Source organism: Xyrauchen texanus, chromosome 43, assembly GCF_025860055.1.
Source record: "Xyrauchen texanus isolate HMW12.3.18 chromosome 43, RBS_HiC_50CHRs, whole genome shotgun sequence".
NCBI lineage: Eukaryota > Metazoa > Chordata > Actinopteri > Cypriniformes > Catostomidae > Xyrauchen > Xyrauchen texanus.
In genome coordinates this window covers 1,444,276-1,465,391 of record NC_068318.1, presented here as the reverse complement: position 1 = coordinate 1,465,391, position 21,116 = coordinate 1,444,276, and the positions used below count along the sequence as shown (strand labels likewise).

Genomic DNA, 21,116 nt, shown 5'->3' with positions numbered 1-21,116 from the left:
GATCATTTATTATGTTTTTGTTCACCCAAACTCAACTTTTTGAACACTCAAATGGCTTACATGTTTTTTAACCTAGTCTTAAAGGAACATTCCATGTTCAATATAAATTAAACTCAATATGAAGCATAACGATGATTTCCACACACACAAGTATATATATATATATATATATATATATATATATATATATATATATATATATATACACACACACAACCTACAACATACACCATAGCCAATTACATTTAAACTCAGTTTTTCACAAATTAATTATAGAAAACATTCCCTGTCTTAGGTCAGTTAGGATCACTACTTTATTTTAAGAATGTGAAATGTCAGTATAATAGTAGAGAGAAAGATTTATTTCAGGTTTTATTACTTTCATCACATTCTCAGTGGGTAAGAAATGTACATACACCTAGCTAGTATTTGGCAGCATTGCCTTTAAATTGTTTAACTTGGGTCAAATGTTTTGGGTAGCCTTCCAAAAGCTTCTCACAATAAGTTGCTGGAATTTTGGCCCATTCCTTCAGCCTGAACTGGTGTAACTGAATCAGGTTTGTAGGCCTCCTTGCTCGCTCAAGCTTTTTCAGTTCTGCCCACAAATGTTCTATTGGATTGAGGTCAGGGCTTTGGGATGGCCACTCCAATACCTCGACTTTGTTGTCCTTAAGCCATTTTTCCACAACTTTGCAGGTATGTTTGGGGTCATTGTCCATTTTGAAGACCCATTTTCAACCGAGCTTTAACTTCTTGGCTGATGTCTTGAGATGTTGCTTCAATATATCCACATAGTTTTCCTTCCTCATGATGCCATCTATTTTGTGAAGTGCACCAGTCCCTCCTGCAGCAAAGCACTAGACTCACATTAGACCAGAGGACATTTCTCCAAAAGATCTTTGTTCCCGTGTGCACTTGCAAACTGTAGTCTGGCTTTTTTATGGCAGTTTTGGAGCAGTGGCTACTTCCTTGCTGAGCAGCCTTTCAGGTTATGACGATATAGGACACATTTTATTGTGGATATATATACTTGTCTACCTGTTTCCTCCAGCATCATCACAAGGTCCTTTGCTGTTGCTCTGGGATTGATTTACACTTTTGGCACAAAACTAAGTTCATCTCTAGGAAGCAGAATACGTCTCCTTCCTGAGTGGTATGATGGCTGCATGGTCCCATAGTGTTTATACTTGCGTACTATTGTTTGTACAGATGAACGTGGCAACTTCAGGCATTTGGAAATTGCTTTCAAGGATGAACCAGACTTGTGGAGGTCCACAATGTTTTTTTATGAGGTCTTGGCTGATTTATTTTTATTTTCCCATGATGTCAAGCAAAGAGGCACTGAGTTTGAAGGTAGGATTTAAAATACATCTACAGGTATACCTCTAATTCAGTACACCTCCTATCAGAAGCTAATTACCTAATTGTCTAAAGGCTTGACATAATTTTCTGGAATTTTTCAAGCTGCTTAAAGGTACAGTTAACTTAGTGTATGTAAACTTCTGACCCACTGGAATTGTAATATAGTCAATTAAAAGTGAAACAATCTGTCTGTAAACAATTGCTGGAAAAATTACTTGTGTCATGCACAAAGTAGATGACCTAAACGACTTGACAAAACTATAGTTTGCTTGTATTAAATCTGTGGAGTGGTTAAAAAATTAGTTTTAATGACATCAACTTAAGTGTATGTAAACTTTTGACTTCAACTGTACATAGTTCCAATAAGGCACTTACAATTGTAGAGTATGAACGGAAAATCATGAACTCATTAATGCTGAATGCAATGCACACATTCTTGCAAGGGCCCTAAAACCCCCACACACTGTTACTCTCCCCACACCCACCTCCTTAGATGAGAAAGGAATGTGAGATTTTCTTAGACACACACGTTCCTTTCATTTAAAACCCAGAAATAGCTTATTTTTAAGGAAATATGCTTTATTCCCGTATGCTTGGGTATTTCTGCTGTTATATCAAACTAGTTAAGATTGTTTAGTTGTGTAGTTAAACTCTGAGGGCTTATATAAAGAATCTAAGAATATATATTCACTTTTAAGTGTACCAAATACAAGTTTCTTGGTATCAAATTAAACCTTACGACTCGCCCTAGCTGAATATATATATAAGGTTACATTAAAATGTATTCTGCTATGTTTTACCATCTTTTGAGTGATTCAAACCACATCCGGACCCTGTTCATAAATTAGGCAAATGACTAGCCTTGACAAGACAAAGGGAACCATCTCGCGCCAAAACTGAGGTGCCTCATTGGGTCATTCCTCCCAAAGGAGGTGTGACCTCCCAACCTTAAAAGTCAGGATCTGGTGTTGACTCGTCCTCTTTTGCTCTCTTTTGTCTTCGCTTGCCCTCTTGTTCTTTTATCTCTCTTCAAGCTCTCTTGCTTTTTCTTCCCTTTTTGTGTTACTCTCATCAGACTTGTCTTTTGTTTTATTTGGTGTTTATCTCAGTCTTTTTCTTGTCTTCGGACAAAGCTCAACACTCTACGTTTTTGGAGCAGTCCGATATCCTCCGGGTGAAAGGACTCTCTCTCAGTTTCAACCATTACTCCGAAGATGCTTTGAACTTCCCGCGAGCGATCCACGCTCGGGGAGCACCAACAGAAATCCTCCAGCTCACGGACGCAACGAGGACATTCACGCACACACGCAGTCTTGTTCAGCGACACAAAGGTCCATTTTGCAAGTATTATCCCATCTAAATTCAAATGCATTAAAGTGTGTAAGTCCCTTGCTGGCTCTTAAGGTTTAACTGTTGTAACAAGTTTGCTATCATTTTCCTTACTGTTTTACTTTGTTTATTCTATGTTAAATGTTTGTTGTTAAATGTGTTCTATGTTTGTTTAAGTGTAGTGATATATCCTAGTTCCTTGTATTAAACCCAATTATACGCTTGATTGTCTGTGTTTGTTGGTCATAAAGCAAAGCCTCTTTAATGTGCGATCTAAAGCTACGAGCTGATATTATCAAAGTAAGTTAACGTGCTTTGATTAAGTAGGCTTATATTAAGAATAAACCTTCTGGAGAATTGATCAAGAGTGTTGAGCAAAGTGGTTTGGTGGACGAACTGATTGGTTGCGGTACGGGTTAATTCCATTAAGGTGTTCTGAAAATGAATACAGCCTGTCTGCATATGATGTATATTCCTAATTAATTATAATTTGTTGTGTTAATTATCTATATATATCTGAAGCAGACTTTTGGGCTATATAACTCCTGTTTTGGGGCAATTTAGAATGTATTGGTATCTAGTTCAAACCGTATGATTAATCATTGATTACAATCATTAATATTAATTGTACATTCCCCAAACCTGAACCAAGAAACCCTACACAATGGAAGTGAATGGGGGCAACAGAATCCTGTAATCTGGTACTGGATTTTACTTTAAACAAGGGGCGATTCTAAAGTAAGATTTTTTTTTGTAGTATCAACATTATGCCATAAATGCTGTCAATTGAGCTTGTATTGAACCCAGAACATCCCTTTAAGTGACAAGCACTGCAAGTGCAAATGCGTCATTATGTCAATGTGTGTATTAGCCCGATAAGAGTATCCTACCAAGTGGCATAGGTGAATCACTACATCGATCTAATGTTAGTATTCACATTTAAAAAAAGGTATAAGTCAAGTTAATCTACATTGGGGTGGCACGCCAATGCGAATGCAGCTGGCAGCTTCAGGTGATCCATGGTGGGGAAGCTGGTTGCATAAGGGTAGCTCGAGCTGCATGAGGATGAGGGGGTTTGAGCGTGCAATGGTATACTCGGCATTGCACAAGTCGTTCTCCAAAGCCTCACACTCTTCGCGGCAGAGCTGACGCTGCCGTGAACCTCTGGTGCCGTCCTCACACAATGGGAAGACATAGTAGCAGAAGGATGGAATGGCAAACTCAGAACACTGGTCTGAGAGCTGAGTGGAGGTGCCAATCATAGTGAAGGCTGCTGAACAACACAAGAATGATGATATATGTTAAAAACAGAATGTATAGTGTATCTATGGACACGATACTGTGCCACAAAATGTATTTGGACACTTAATCCACATTTGAAAATGTATGGATGCCTTGATGTGAAAAATGGATAACGTGGTTAGTTTGTAGAAAAGGTCTAGAATAATTTGTTTGCAGATGCCATTTTGTTATCGAATGTACTTTAATGCATTTGTGTCCAAATACTTTTTGGCCCACTGTATATGTGATAAGATATGTGCTTATGTTCATTTCTGATTCCAACACTGGAAATGACAGCACAGAGACAGCAACGTTTACCAGTGATGCGGTTTTCACTTTCTCCCTGCATCTGCAGAGACTCCACATAGATACTTCTGTTTCCTAAGAAGCGAGCACAAGCGATGCCTCGGTATGGCTGGCAGAAACCCTTTTTGTGTGTTCTGAAAGAGAGCAGAACAGCAAAGATGGCAATGATACCACTGGTGAACAACTAACATATGCAGTTAATGGATATCTTTTAAAAAGGATAGCTCGGACTCTGAAATCTTATTGGATAAACCAGATTTGAAGCCATTGTAAAATGCCATTACATTTACATTAATGCATTTGGCAGACGCTTTTATCCAAAGCGACATACATTGCACTTATTACAGGGACAATCCCCCTGGAGCAACCTGGAGTTAAGTGCCTTGCTCAAGGACACAATGGTGGTGGCTGTGGTTATCGAACCAGCGACTTTCTGATTAACAGTTATGTGCTTTAGCCCACTACACCACCACCACTTCCATTAAATGCACATCTGTGATGCTTCATTCTACATTACTGCAGAAAGCTGTACAAATGTATTTAAGGCTGATTCATGCTTATGTGTAGGGTAGGGTTGCTCCGTTACCAAACTTTTGGCTTAAGTATGATACCAGCCCAGGTATTTCTGTATTGTAACTAAATCACTAGGGATGCACCGATCATGATTTTTCATGGCCAATTTTTTTACAAGCAATTGGGCAGATTCTGATTTTTTTCTTTAAGCAAAAGACAAGAATGAAAAGAATGAAAAAATTAAATCAAAAAGATGTTTATTTGCTCTTTTACAAGCGAAACTGGCCTTAAATGAAAAACTATCTATAACTATGTGAAATTAGAGGCAACAACTGCCTATTAAGCACTAGTTGTGCACCGATCAGGAAATTTGAAGCCGATACGATCTCCTATTTTTTTACATTAAGATTGGCTTATACCGATTTTTTTTAAAGTGCCCTTTGCTGCACTTTTGCAAGTTATATGCTTCAGTTATACGTTTATGCCCCACGCAGTCATATTACAGTAATACTTTAAAAAAGGTTAAATTTGTTAAGCTTATTTAAGAACATTACATGACCTAATGAATTTAATGTTAGTTACAACATTTACTAAAATCTAAATTTGTATTAGTTAACATTAATGCACTATGAACTAACATGAACAATTGTATTTCTAATAACTAAAATTGATTAATAAATGCTGTAAAAATATATTATTAATTGTTTATTCATGCTACCTAATGCATTAACTAATGTTAAAGAAATTAAACCTTTTTATTAAGTTTTACCAAAATTACTCTATAATTACATTAATTGTGAATTGCTAACATTTATTTGTACTGAAAACTGTTATTATCAGTTATATTGTCAATATAAAAGGTCATTGTGACATACTGGCAACCAGTAAAAACCATGAGAGCAGCACCCGCAGAGATACTTTCAAAAATAAGAAAAATATACCATTACAAGCTTTAAAACTGCTCCAGTGAGAATTCATTAATATCTATGATTTGATTACTGTCTTTGGCATCTTGTTGTAACACAAACCACGAATTAAGAAAATGCATGAAGATGTGGTGTTGTTATTGAATGTTAAACATTTACATCTGTGATTAGTGGAATTGTGACTAATATTAATCTGATTTGAATTGGGATCCTCAGAGTGACTGATGTGATATTGAGAGCACCTGGAGAATGCGTATGTTTGATTGACACCGAGAGCACTCATGTTGAAGGGAGTGAAGCTAAAAGTGATCACGATCACGCAAACAGTCTTTATAGCTATACACAATGTCTGATTGTCACGACTCACAGCAAGTCAGCATTACTACCGTAATGACTCGTGGCAGCTCAATATTCATTCACATGTCATTTTTTTTTTTTTTTAAAAAAACAAACCAGTTTATTCATCTGTATTACAGCATGTCGGAAATTTTAAATTCGTGAATGCTTAGAATTGCCAACACCCTGCAAAGGCCACTTAAATCCACGATCGGCTGATCGTGCCTAGAATCAGGGCCTATCTTTTTGGCAGCACGCAGGGAATCACGCATACACGCTGCACCACTAATAAATGAGCGCTTGCTCATCCCTTGAAGCATGGCAAAACGAATATCTGCCGATTCCGATCGGTGGCCGGCTGATCGATCGGTGCACCCCTATCACTGCTATAATCAACAAATAAAAAAGGCTCAGATTTATGATGAAATTACACAGAAAATTACTTGAATAAATGAATTGCTTAAAGTCTTACAGATACAAATTATGCATTTTCTGTGAAAAACTTATAATATATATTAGGGCTGTCAATCGATTACATGGTGTCCCGACTAATTAATCGCGATTAATTGCAGATACAAATATTTGCTGAGAAAGCCCATCATATAAATATAATTCAATATATAATGATTAAATAATGATACATAGTATTAAAAATATATATATATATATATATATATATATATATATATATATATATATATATATATATATATATATATATATATATATATAAATATTCAGATAATTAAAATGCATTACATTCTTGTGGCAGAACAGTTAATCATGAATAAGACAATACAAAATCGACTTTAGAATACAATGTATTGTTTACTATTCTTTATATTATTGAACATAAACCAGTCATTGGCATGTCACAGCAATCCATTTCACAAGTGAATTTGTCAATCAGTTGGAGATTTATTATGAGTGCTTCTTTAAGGACCCGTCAATGAACATCTGCATCAGACATGCTTGTGAAGCGTCTTGGATGCTTTGCGTCATAAACCTTTTTTCATAAAAAATTTTTACGCGTTATTTATTGTCAAATTAATCGCACTGAATTAACGCATTAAATCGACAGCACTTATATATATATATACACACTCACCTAAAGGATTATTAGGAACACCTGTTCAATTTCTCATTAATGCAATTATCTAATCAACCAATCACATGGCAGTTGCTTCAATGCATTTAGGGGTGTGGTCCTGGTCAAGACAATCTCCTGAACTCCAAACTGAATGTCAGAATGGGAAAGAAAGGTGATTTAAGCAATTTTGAGCGTGGCATGGTTGTTGGTGCCAGACGGGCCGGTCTGAGTATTTCACAATCTGCTCAGTTACTGGGATTTTCACGCACAACCATTTCTAGGGTTTACAAAGTATGGTGTGAAAAGGGAAAAACATCCAGTATGCGGCAGTCCTGTGGGCAAAAATGCCTTGTTGATGCTAGAGGTCAGAGGAGAATGGGCCGACTGATTCAAGCTGATAGAAGAGCAACTTTGCCTGAAATAACCACTCGTTACAACCGAGGTATGCAGCAAAGCATTTGTGAAGCCACAACACGCACAACCTTGAGGCGGATGGGCTACAACAGCAGAAGACCCCACCTGGTACCACTCATCTCCACTACAAATAGGAAAAAAGAGGCTACAATTTGCAAGAGCTCACCAAAATTGGACAGATGAAGACTGGAAAAATGTTGCCTGGTCTGATGAGTCTCGATTTCTGTTCAGACATTCAGATGGTAGAGTCAGAATTTGGCGTAAACATAATGAGAACATGGATCCATTATGCCTTGTCACCACTGTGCAGGCTGGTGGTGGTGGTGTATGGTGTGGGGGATATTTTCTTGGCACACTTTAGGCCCCTTAGTGCCAATTGGGCATCGTTTAAATGCCACGGCCTACCTGAGCATTGTTTCTGACCATGTCCATCCCTTTATGGCCACCATGTACCCATCCTCTGATGGCTACTTCCAGCAGGATAATGCACCATGTCACAAAGCTCGAATCATTTCAAATTGGTTTCTTGAACATGACAATGAGTTCACTGTACTAAAATGGCCCCCACAGTCACCAGATCTCAACCCAATAGAGCATCTTTGGGATGTGGTGGAATGGGAGATTCATGCCCTGGATGTGCATCCCACAACTCTCCATCAACTGCAAGATGCTATCCTATCAATATGGGCCAACATTTCTAAAGAATGCTTTCAGCACCTTGTTGAATCAATGCCACGTAGAATTAAGGCAGTTCTGAAGGCGAAAGGGGTTCAAACACAGTATTAGTATGGTGTTCCTAATAATCCTTTAGGTGAGTGTATATATATATATATATATATATATATATATATATATATATATATATATATATATATATATATATATATATACATACACACACACACACATACACACACACACATATATAGATTAGGGCTGTCAATCCATTACAATTTTTTATCAAATTAATTACACGGTGTCCCGATTAATTAATCATGATTAATCTCATATACAAATATTTGCTGAGAAAGCCCCTCATATAACAATAATTAGATATATAAAGAATATACATATTTATATCAATATATAATTATACATAGTTATCTTTAAATATTATATATATATATATATATATATATATATATATATATATATAATATATATATATATACACACACACACACACACACATATATAGATTAGGGCTGTCAATCCATTACAATTTTTTATCAAATTAATTACACGGTGTCGATTAATTAATCGTGATTAATCTCATATACAAATATTTGCTGAGAAAGCCCCTCATATAACAATAATTAGATATATAAAGATTATACATATTTATATCAATATATAATTATACATAGTTATCTTTAAATATATATATATATATATATATAAACCAGTTGATGGTTTATATTTGTTATATATATTTTTAAACCAAAAATTGCAATTTTATTTTTGGTCAGATAAAATGTTGCACTCCCGAGGAGTTCATTTAAGTGTTAACAGCCGTTTATACTCTAAAAACATTTCATGAAATTTGTGCTGCGTGATATGTGTGCGCCTATGTGTGTGTGGGAATCATATGACAGAGCAGAGCGGCACCTCTTGTTCATTCTGTAGCATGCAGCCCATGTGACTTTATAATATATTTAATTAAATGACATACTTCTGTTGTTTAATCAACACACTTGGCAATATCCAGAGGGTTTTTATTTTCAAATTGTCATTGATTTAATTTAAAATTTGTCACATCTCATAATTTTGCTGATGACAGAATACTGTAATATGGTACCAAAATTAGAAACAAGATGATATTGTACCATATACTTCAAAAACTAAATGTTTTTCATTTCGGTTCATTCTGAGCAAAAACTGTATTTTTTTATTCCGGTTCAGAAGTTCCGCAGTCTCCTTTCCAAATAGTTACCGTTTAGAACTATGGTAAATTTAAGAACGGTTAATAATGTTCTTTTTAAAATGACAGTACTCTGTTCTAAAGGGTGGGTGAAATACCTATTGTAGTGCTGCCAGATCTCACAAGAGAAACAAGCAACATGATCTGGAAAAAAAAGCCCTTAAATTAGCTACTTGCCTCACCAAAATAAGCGAAAATAAGCAATATATTTGTATGTTTCCTGTGTAGTGGATGTATCAACATATAGTTAATTAACCGCTAATTATAATTTTAATTACAGATCTGCCTCTCAGTCAAAAACCCGGCAGCATCAAATCTGTATTAATGCATCATATCTAACAACAATTCAGAGAAGACTTGGACACAACTGATAAATATAATTCTTACCTCTAATAATGTTTTCCTTGTATGGGGGATAAGCTGTGCATGAATATGTAGTAATTAGGGCTTTCAATTTAACGCGTTAATTCAGTGCAATTCATTTTATTAAAAATAAAGCGTTAAAAAAATTAACGCAAATAATCGCAATGCCCCTGGACCATAATAAGGAAGATTCCTGAGAAATGTAAGCTTGTAGTATCACCTGTTTACTCCAGAGGGCAGTAAGTGAAACTTCAGCTGTATAGGCAACGCACAGTAAATACAGTGAAGAAAACAATCCTCCAGCAGACAGCACAACACAAACATGCGTTACAATCTTGCGTTCAAAACTCTTGATGGAGCTCAAATTCGAACTAAGGGATCTCAAAATGTGTCCTAGGTATTAAACTATATTTAACTTGACACAGTGATCTAAACATTTTATGTTTATGGCATAAAGCATGTCTGACGCAGGTGTACATTGACTGGTCCGTAAACAAGCCCTCATAATAAACTTTGAAAATTGACAAATTCACTTGTAAAATGGATTGCTGCGAACTGTATGCCAATGATTGCCTTATGTTCAATAATGGGCATTTAGGCATAGTGATGCTGCAGTTTCTTTCAGGATCAAAGTTCATGCTTCATTTTTCAGGTAACATAAAATTGTGTAGTTCCAAAACTGTACTGTAATAAACCCTTTGGCTTTTAGTTTCATTCAAAAATTATCGGAACGAAATTAACTTATAACTGGTTACCAGCATTTAAAAATTATATTTTCACCTCAGAACATTTGAATTGTTCCGGCTTTCATTTCGCCTTAATATTTAAAATAATTAAATATTTTTTAAATGAAAAGCAATGTCATTCATGCATTTAAAAGTATTTACTATTGCAGCATTAAAACAAGTTGAGATTCAGATAGAGTTGGGGTACCTATTATTTATAATATATGTTGCCTGCCATGCAGAGAGAACATAAACCAGGCATATACTTTACACTTGCTCTTGAGTCACTTTAATGGCAAAATACTTTTGCCATACTTCTGATGATCAGCACACACACAAAAATGTGTTTTTTAATTAATTACTCCCCTGACCAACACAAAATTGGTGGTTTTAGAAGCTTACGGACTTTACAATGCATATAGGCAGTATGTCCAACTCTTAATAAGTGCCATTTAAAATAAATTTCACCGCCTTGCTAAACTTTTACTTCGCCTCTTTAAATCTGTCTGTGTCCCTACTCCTGAAGGCCTCTTCCTTATCAAACCTTAACCTTCTGAGTTTGGCTGTAAACCAGGGTTTGTCATTGTTGTAACTCACCCTGGTGCGTGATGGAATACAGCAGTTCTCGCAGAAGCTGATATATGATGTCACAGCCTCTGTGTACTCATCTAGACTGTTTGTAGCAGTCTTGAACACATCCCAGTCAGTAGTGTCAAAACATGTCTGGAGAGCCTCCACAGCCTCACTGGTTCACTTCCTTGATGTCCTCACTACAGGTTTGCAGAGCTTTAGTTTCTGCCTGTACGCAGGAATCAGGTGGACCATCACGTGGTCAGAGTTTCCCAGTGCAGCACGGGGGACGGCATGATAAGCATTCCAGACTGTGGTGTAACAGTGATCCAGAATGTTCTCCTCTCTGGTTGGGCATTTAATTAACTGTCTGAATTTAGAGAGTTCATGAGTGAGGTTTCCTTTGTTAAAGTCACCAAGGACAATAACTAAAGAGTCCGGGTTGGTCCGCTCCACACACAGTATCTGGTCGGCGAGCATGCGCTGTGTGTGACCTGCACGTTGGCCCGTGGCGGGATGTAAACACCGACCAGAATGAATGAAGCTAACTAACGGGTGAATAAAAAGGCTTACAGTTTATGATGAAAGACTCCAGTCACCAGTCCGTCAAGCTTCTGAGGTTTGCGGACAACACCTCCCTCATCAGACTCATCTCTGATGGTGACGAGTCCGCCTACAGGTGGGAGGTTGACCACCTGGTGACCTGGTGCAACCAAAACAACCTTGAGCTCAATGCTCTAAAGACAGTGGAGATGTTATGAATCTGGTACGCTGCTACTACTGCCAAGGACAAGGGCAGACTGCAGCGTGTCATCCGGTCTGCAGAGAAGGTGATTGGATGCAATCTGCCACCGCTCCAGGACCTGTATGCCTCCAGGACCCTGAAGTGTGCTGGAAAGATTGTGGCTGATCTCCCCCACCCTGGCCACAATCTCTTTGAATCACTCCCCTCTGGCAGAAGGCTGAGGTCCATCAGGACAAGAACAGTTTCTTCCCATCCGCCACTTGCCTTATCAACAAGGCCCGGTACCCACCCTGACACTCTTCACACTCCACCTCTGGCTCTACATGCCACTGTACTACTCTGCTCTCTTTTATTTTTTACTTATTTTTAATTGATACTGCATGGACATATTTATATTTATATTGCTTATATTTTAATTCTTGTTTCATATATTTAGAGATTGTGTGACACGCACCTACAACACCAAAACAAATTCCTTGTATGCGTAAAAAACTTACTTGGCAATAAAGCTATTTCTGATTCTGATTTCTGATTCTGATTCTGATTTAATTTGCTGAAAAATAAGTGCTCTTTTTTGTAACTTACAAGATAAGATTATTTACTGTACACCTTACTGTCAAACATAGGGTGAAAACATATAGATCGGAATGGTCTATACAATAAGTACAAGTATAAACAAGCATATTGTTTCACTCACAGACCAAATATTTATTGAGTAAAAGCAGTGAAAGTGAAGAAATACGTCTAAAACTGATGTAGCTTTTTGTCACATTTTCATTTGTAACTTCATAAAACATTATCAAAATAGAAAAACTGCAGATGCTTCCGATTAAAACAAACTAAAATACAATGTGATATGTGCACAGATCTGAAAAATAATCTTTTTTTATCATCCTTGATGTAGAAGTATAAATCATCCTTTAATCAGCCCTTAGGCTAACGAACTATACTGTCTTACTTGAAAGATTTGTTAATTCCAATTATTACTATTAATTATTGGATGCATTTTTTCAAATTGCTGGTGCTTCATGTCGTCTCTTCATCAGCGTCAATCTCTTGTCAGCCTACATTATTAAAGGGAAAACAATTAAATTCCATTTACATTTATTCTTTAGCAGACATTGTTACCTAAACTAACTTTTGTGAGAAAAACTATGACCAAAGCAATTCACTGCAACATAACAGATGTGATGAGAGAAGTAGTGAGGAATAGCAGAATGTGTTGTTACCCAACTGAATTGTATCTTTTAATATTTTAGTTTAGTATTCACAGTTCAGTCTCGTAACTGCCTTGTTTAAAAATGTACTCAGCCAACACACCACAAGATTAACCAACAAATGTCTCATCGTTGAAAAACTAGTGAATCTCAATGTTTCAAGGTAACAAGTCACACCGTCATTCTCATTTGAAAACACTTATTTTTAATAAGTGTAGCAAAATCTACACTTATTAAAATGTAGCAAAATCTAAATATTTTCCAACAAAAACATATTAGTGTGGACGTGGCCCCAGTCTCTATTTGTAACTCCAAGTTCCCACATATTTTGACCAAAGAATTTCCCTGACTTTTCTAATTGTTAGTGATAAAGTAAGGATTTAATGTACATAACTATACATAAATTGCACTTACAAACAACAACTTCAAGCCAGTTAAATTGTAAATTTACAGGAATTTACATGAACGTGGAAACCCTGGATGATTTAAAAAGGCATTTCACCCAAATGGCATCAGACTGATATTTGACTAAGACAACTAGACTGAGGTGCTCAGGGTAAATTGTATAATACTACCCATTTGATGGTAATTAGGCCTTGTTTAGCCCTAAACTACAAAGTACATAATTACTTTTCATGTAAAATAAACAAATTTTATGTTTGTTTGTTTTTTCACTTCAATAAATATGTTCATTTCAGTAAATTGAAAGTGTCTCAAAACATCAAAATATGCCATGCATTGGGGATCTCTGGTGACATCTGCTGGAATAAAATAGCAATTACATGAAACAACAGCCAAGACCAGTAGATGGCTTCAGTTCTCTGTGCATTGGCTGATCTCTATAAGCCACTGTTGTAACAAACTAAATTTCATGATATTACCACAAGTTATGCATTTGATATATATTTAGACATTGTAAAAACAAAGATTTTTCAAATTGTAGCACACTGTGTCAATTTGTGAAGTGTCAGATTTTGCATTGATGGTCCAATATGCTGCTAAACCTGACCATGCTGCCAGAGTTGCTCGCATCTGACTGTGTTAAAAAGAAAAGACAGAGTAATTATTTTGTTACCTGTCATTTATTTCAAACACAAAACTGAATTTGTGTATAAACTTTTGTCACACAGGGGCCAGACTCAGACTTGTGTGCTATGTGTGGACAGGTTTGTCTAACTGTGTATAATAAATAAATAAAATAAATAAATAAAAAGGCTCCTAAATGGTTAGATTATGTTAATCTTCAAATCTTGTAATGTGCACATGTTTGCGTGATGGTTAGGTTTTGGGGTAGATTTGGGAAATAGGAAAAATCTTAGCCTTAAATCTATAAAATGTGTGTGAGCGCATGAGTGGATGTTTTATATTCTCACCACTTCATTTATTGTGTGATTGTTTTCTGGATTATGTCTGATTTATTGGTTTTTATGTGACAAATAATAATAATAATAATAATAATATTAAATGCTGTGTTGTAGTCATTCATTTCCTATGATGGGTAATTTTTTTACTCGGAACAACACGAGTGTAAGTAGTTTTTTTTGGTCACAAAGCTTCAACATATCGAATCTAGCCAATTCTTTGTGTGTGCATGTGTGTGTTCAGATGGTCCATGCAGGACAAGTACCCAAGTCTTGGACCACTCAGATTAAGGATACTATTTTTATTAAAGAAATATGGGTAAAAACAAATTACCCTAATAACACATGAGGGTTAAGTAAAACAATCTAAAACTAAAAAGGTCTACATTAGTTTCATGTCATGTATGTTAACTTGTTAATCACATTCGCTTACATGAGGTACGTGAGGAGAGAAAGAGACAGCAGGTAATTACAAAAGGAGAAAAAGGTGAAAGGGCTCATTTAAATTTCAGAGACATTGTCAATCAGATTCACCCATTTATAACCTGTCAATGTACATCTGCGTCAGACTTTTATTTGTTATTTTTTAGAAACAAGCCACATAGTACACAATACTACAGATAGGGGTGTGCGATATGACGATATTTGATCGTGAACGATTAAAATGTCTCCACGATTCACTTTTTCGGAAATATCGTTGTATCGTGCTGCAGTGCACGTTCTATCAGATGCAGTTCTATGGCTTTTCAACTACTTAACAACATGCGATGCGAGGCGCACTAGATGTCGGCGTGTTAACAGGATCATAAACTTGCTCTGGAAAGATGTAACTGATGCAGTGACATTTTACCTGGCCAAGGATATGATCCCCATAAAAACTGTGGAAAACGAGGGTTTCAAAAGACTGCTCAAAATCGTTGATCGTTACGAGATTCCCAGCCGCAAATATTTTTCTGTGACGGCCATTCCACGGCTGTATTCCGAATGCCGCAACAAGATGGAACACAAAGTTCAAAACGTTAATTTTTTTGCCACAACAGCTGACTTGGTCTAGCCGCACTTCAGAACCCTTTTTAAGTCTGACAATTCATTTCATTGATGACTGGAAGTTGTGCAGTGCATGTCTAGAAACAACATACTTCCCGCGAGACCACACGGGAGAGCTCATAGGACAAGGCCTTAGGGAAGCGCTTGAATGTTGGGGACTGAAAGAAGCGAACATGACCTGCATGACTACTGACAGTGGGGCTAACATGGTGAGAGCCTTGGAGCTCAACAGTTGGACACGTCTGCAGTGCTTTGGGCACAGACTTCACCTAGCTATTGGTGAGTGAAACTAAAAATAAAATATTGTCACTGGCATTTAGAAGTTTGTTTGTAAATTGTAATACTAAATATTTACTAATTAGGGTACATTAGGAACACTGAACAGAGTAAAATGATGAGACTAGTTTACAATATAAATTGGATTATTATATTTAAATGTTTTGTATATGAAAAAAAAAATATGGTATTGTAGCACAATTTGTTTGGTTTCAATAAAATATTACAATTGAAAAATATAAACCTTTTTGAATTAAAATTTAATAAAATCTAATCAATACATTTTTATTTTATTTTTTAATTTAGAAAAAAGTGCCAAAGACACTCGTGTTGAACGCATAACATCTAGCCTATCTGCAAGAAAGTCGTCAGTCGTTTAGCACTGGTGGCAATATTGTCACATGCCAAAGGGCAACTCTCAAGCCAACTTTTCTTTATTAAGCTATTTATTTTTGTAGTGTTTTACCTTTTGAAGAAAATGTTTATTTGGGGATTTATGTTATAGTCTCTGACTGTACTTACATTTATAACTAGATCAAGTTAATATTTTTTTATTTAAACATTTTTATTTAACCTTTTTAAAATAAGCTTACATTTTTTAACTTGTTTTTGCTGCATCTGTTTATTTATCTATATTTTTCATGCTATATGCTACCTCAAAAAAATAGAAATAGAAAAAAATGCTGACATGGGTTTTGCTCAGGGTCTGTTACAGCTGTTGCCAATGTTAGATTTTGTGATGAGAAGTCTTTGATTGTAATGCAAGTCCTGTTAAATGTTCTTACTTTGCACAATTGCACTTCCATTAAATCTACACTTGATTAAAATATGCTCGAAAACGTACTTTGACATAGTCTGTCATTTTTTTTCCCTTTTATGTTTTGTTACCTTGTAGGGCTATGTTTTTTTAAATGGGAATATAATGTTTCCTGTGTTGCGGCTCAGTAATTTGCAAAACAGTCTTATAAAGCAACATGAAATAGAATCATGATAAAACCGTGAATAGGGATTTTTCCTGAAAAAATCGTGATATGATATTTTTTCCATATCGCCCACCCCTAACTACAGATATATTTTACAATAATGCCAAGATTACATTATTTTACATTATATTCATTACATAGTGCAACTCCCAATGCTTTGGAGTTGTTGGAGGTACAAAAAGTATTTAAATAATATATTTAAAACAATTCTCCAAAATACTACTGCGTGTACACATTCCCAAAAAGGTGAGGGGCAGATTCATCAACAGCATTACAGGAGGAGCAAAGTGCATCTATTTCAGGAAGCATGTTTCTTAAATAAAGATTGACTGGGTAAAAACGGTGTAACAGTTTAAAGGACACCTTCTTAACCGGTAATTCAATATTTGTGAGGTAAAGACCATACGATAAGGTGACCACCTGGCTATTGCTCTGTTGCAGGTCAGCAGACCTGATTTTGCGGGACACGAGGGAGAGATAACTTAATATTATTGTACTAGGTGAATTAATATTGATTTTATATTAGATGTATTTTTGCAGTGATGTTAAATGTTAATGACGCCGCTGTGAACGTCACTCAGTTTGGCATAAGGTCTACGATACAAACTAATTTTAACAGCACAGACCAACTATGTAAATATAATGAAGTGAAAATAATAATCTAATCGTTAAAAAGCACATTTCCAAATAAGCACATCAATTCCATTATTAAAGACTAGAAAGATTAAATGTGTTCTTACCAGATTTATTGCATCTTGAATTTAATTTTTTTGTCTGATCTGGCTGCTTCGAGTAGGGCCTTCTCATTCATTATGACAGTAGAACTCTTGGCAGGTGTAGGTGTTCACTTTCACCAGGAGTTCACCTTTGATGAGGTCCACAGACACTCAGTTCCTTGTCTCTGTCCACGCAGCGGTCATCAGTGGAAACACCCTCTCCACGAACGCGTTGGTGAAAGGAATGCTCAAAGCCAAAGATATTAGAGCTGTCATGTTTGGGGCACTGAAATGCTTCAGCAGAGCTGTCCGTGAACTTCGGTGGCATACCATGCACTCTCCTTTTTTAGGTCACCTGTAACTGGTTTTAACCATGTATATATTTTCTCCAATTCTTTATTATACGAACAAAGACACTTTTTCTTCTCAGGAGATCCGGATAGACCCATTTTTCTGTTGCAGTTTTTTTTCCAGTGTTTTCCCGCTCTGGCAAGAAAAAAAGGCTGCGCTGCGCATTTTAAGTGTTTTCTTATTAACTTTTTTATAGGCCTAGTGATTTTGTAATTAAAGGACGATGAAATAAAATGATGCCGAAATAATAATAAAGATAAAAAATTATACAGACAAAACTGAAATGCGGGACAAAGCTTCCAATTTCGGGACTGTCACGCAAAATGTGGGAAAGGTGGTCACCCTACCATACGACCTGCGTCAGACATGCTTGTGTCGTATCTCGGGTGTGTTGCGTCATAAAAATTAAATGTTTAGTTCACTGTGTCAAGTTAAATATAGTTTAGTACTCAATCTTTAAACACATATTGAGATCCCTTAGTTCACATTTGAATCCTTAGTAACGCATATCTGTGTTGTTTTCTTCACTGTATAAACTGTGTTTTGCTCACACAGCTGAAATTTCACTTACTGCCCTCTGGAGTATACAGGTGGTACTACAAGCATGCGATTAATGCGTAATTTTTTTTAACGCGTTATTTTTTGTATAATTAATCGCACGTTATTAACGCGTTAACTCAACAGCCCTAATATATATAAATTACTGTTCACATAGATGTTAAAGGCTTCCTATTCTCAAGTAATAGTGAGCCTGAAGCCTTACTTATATGACATTTTCATGGGTGTGGATTATGATAATTGTGAATGTATGTGCTTGTGCACTTTATTTACAAATGTTTGGAATTCACTAACATACACAGGTTTTACTAACAAATCCAGGGAATACGAAGCGTTCGTGAATCCGGCGGAAAGTTTTTCGGAAGCTCCATCTAACGTGTAAATTTGTCCCAATTTTTTCGTATATTTACAAAAATGTCATGAATGAGGCCCAATGATTTCAAAGACTTTCGTCCTGAAAACGAATCCCATCCAAATACGGTTTAAGATTCAGCCCTTGAAAACAGAACTGATCCGCCACCAATCTAGAAAAACAGGAAACAGAACTTTCACTAGTTTTTCAGTAGTATACTAGTGATATGGCAAACTTCTTTCAGGAAATCCATGGTCATGTGTAACATAATCAAGAACAAACAACACAGGTAAACATGTCTGTCCAGAACCCTGCAGCGAGTAATAGCCTACTTCACCCATCAGCCTTTGACTGATTAGAGAAATGCTCAACGTCAATGTAAAAGCACCCAAGTTTTCAACACGTTTTCCAGGTTTGCAAAAATAAATGCTCTTAAAAGGAATTTTTCACTATAAATTAATTTTGTTCAAGCCACAGCGTGGCACATTGCCAAAGGAACCATCAATGCTTCTAAACTCCTGGTACGTTCCGTATCAATACCACATAAGGTTACAATTTCACTGCAGTTTGGATTGAGCAAGGAATTTTCTCTAAAGCTAATGTTTGAGGCCTTCAGCCTAAAAAGATTCAGATTTACTTCCAACTTTTTTTTTTTTTTTTTTAACAAAAATATGGCATGAGGTATGGCATAAAGAGAAAAATCTGTTTATGCCATATTTTTTGCATATGCAAAAAAAACAACAGATAATTGAAACACTGAGCGCTGCAGTTATGTATGCATGCCCCATGTCTTTCTTTCTAATTTGTTAAAGATTCATCTTTGTAATCTTGTTTTGCATTGCTGTTGTTACCCTGATAAATGATTTCACAAGAAAATATAACCTAGTTTGAGTAATGGTTAGTTAAAAATTCGGACCCATTTTCACAAATACTCAACATATATCAATGTGTAAGAACATGATGTCGTCAGGTTGTTACAGGAGAATCTTCTGAATTCTGACTAGAGAACACTCTTATGCTCATCTGTAGCTGTTTAGGCCGACAAAAACAATACTTGTGCGTTTTTTTATCAAATATGCCCACATGTGATCACATCACTTCTCAAAGCACATCTACTTGGACAACTATTTCTTCTTTTATGGCCCTAATAACAGATTATCCCCGTCACCCCGGAGAATAAAAGCAGTCTGTAACCTTCAAAGAGCTCTTTGACAAGGAAACCTTAAAAGATAAATCTTTGTGTGATTTTGAAGCTTTACAATATTGAAAATGTGGAGAGCAATTTTTTGGCAGCACATGATATAGTCTTTTTACATTTAAATATTTGCTGCTTAATTTGAGTTTTGGCCTTTTTATAAACAAAAAGATGGGGGGGTGGGGGGGGGTGTAACAAGCCAGACTGTAACTTGGGTCGCCTACATAAGCTCCACCGTGCAGCCCACCCAACCATGTCTCCAACATGAAAGTAAACAGGAAAGCAAGACTGACCCTATTAACTTTATTAAGGAAATTGTTCACCCCAAAATGAAAATTCTGTCATTATTTGATGAGTTCACCCAAATCAAATATGAAACTTAAATATTGGCCTGTCTATCGCAAATGAATGTATGACTTCAGATCATTTGGAATACAGCACCACACTTAGAATGTATTGTCATGTTTATTTATTTTTTTATACTGTGTGAAATTTTTCTTTGCCATTTGTATTCTACAGAAGAACGTAATAAAAATTGGTTTGGAGCAACAATAAATTGATTAAATGCCAGAATGATCATATTTGTGTGAACTATTTATCTAATACAATTTTTTTTAATTATTGTGAAATATTCATCCATTATAAAGATTAAAAATGGTTTGTCTGTAGTCATGTTTCCATCCAAGATGCAAATTAAATTTATGTGAAAAATCAGAATATGGCAACAACCATAATTGTGAATAAAGCGCTTGTTGCGAATAATGTACTTATGAGAACTTAGTAGTCACTTCTGGCAAAATAGAAATGAAAATGGAAGTTGAAGCCACTGTGTCTCTTTTATTAAATGTAATTAACTAGTTGTGGTTTAGAGCATGCAGACAAAATGAGAAAATAATGAGCAAATCTGAGCAAATTATGTATTTTTGTTGAGGCAAAGTCACATGACTTTTTTTTATTGTGCATCTACTCTATATTCTAGACCCCGAAGCCGCCACCAGGCGCCGCCATTTGCGCCATTTAGAATTTCAGCCGCCGCCAGCCAATAATTTCGTTAAGCCAAATTGAGCTGCCATCTGATAAAGTTTGGCTGAGCCGGCTAGAATTATTTGCATCAAATAATAATTCTATCACATAGAGACATACACACACGAAATATATAAACAATACACGAGATCTATT

The 21,116-nt window shown here is 36.0% G+C and overlaps 1 pseudogene; it reads right to left on the bottom strand.

Moving 5' to 3' along the window:
* LOC127635491 (tyrosine-protein kinase transmembrane receptor ROR2-like) overlaps nt 1-21,116 on the bottom strand; it is a 53,760-nt pseudogene that overhangs the window by 10,414 nt on the left and 22,230 nt on the right.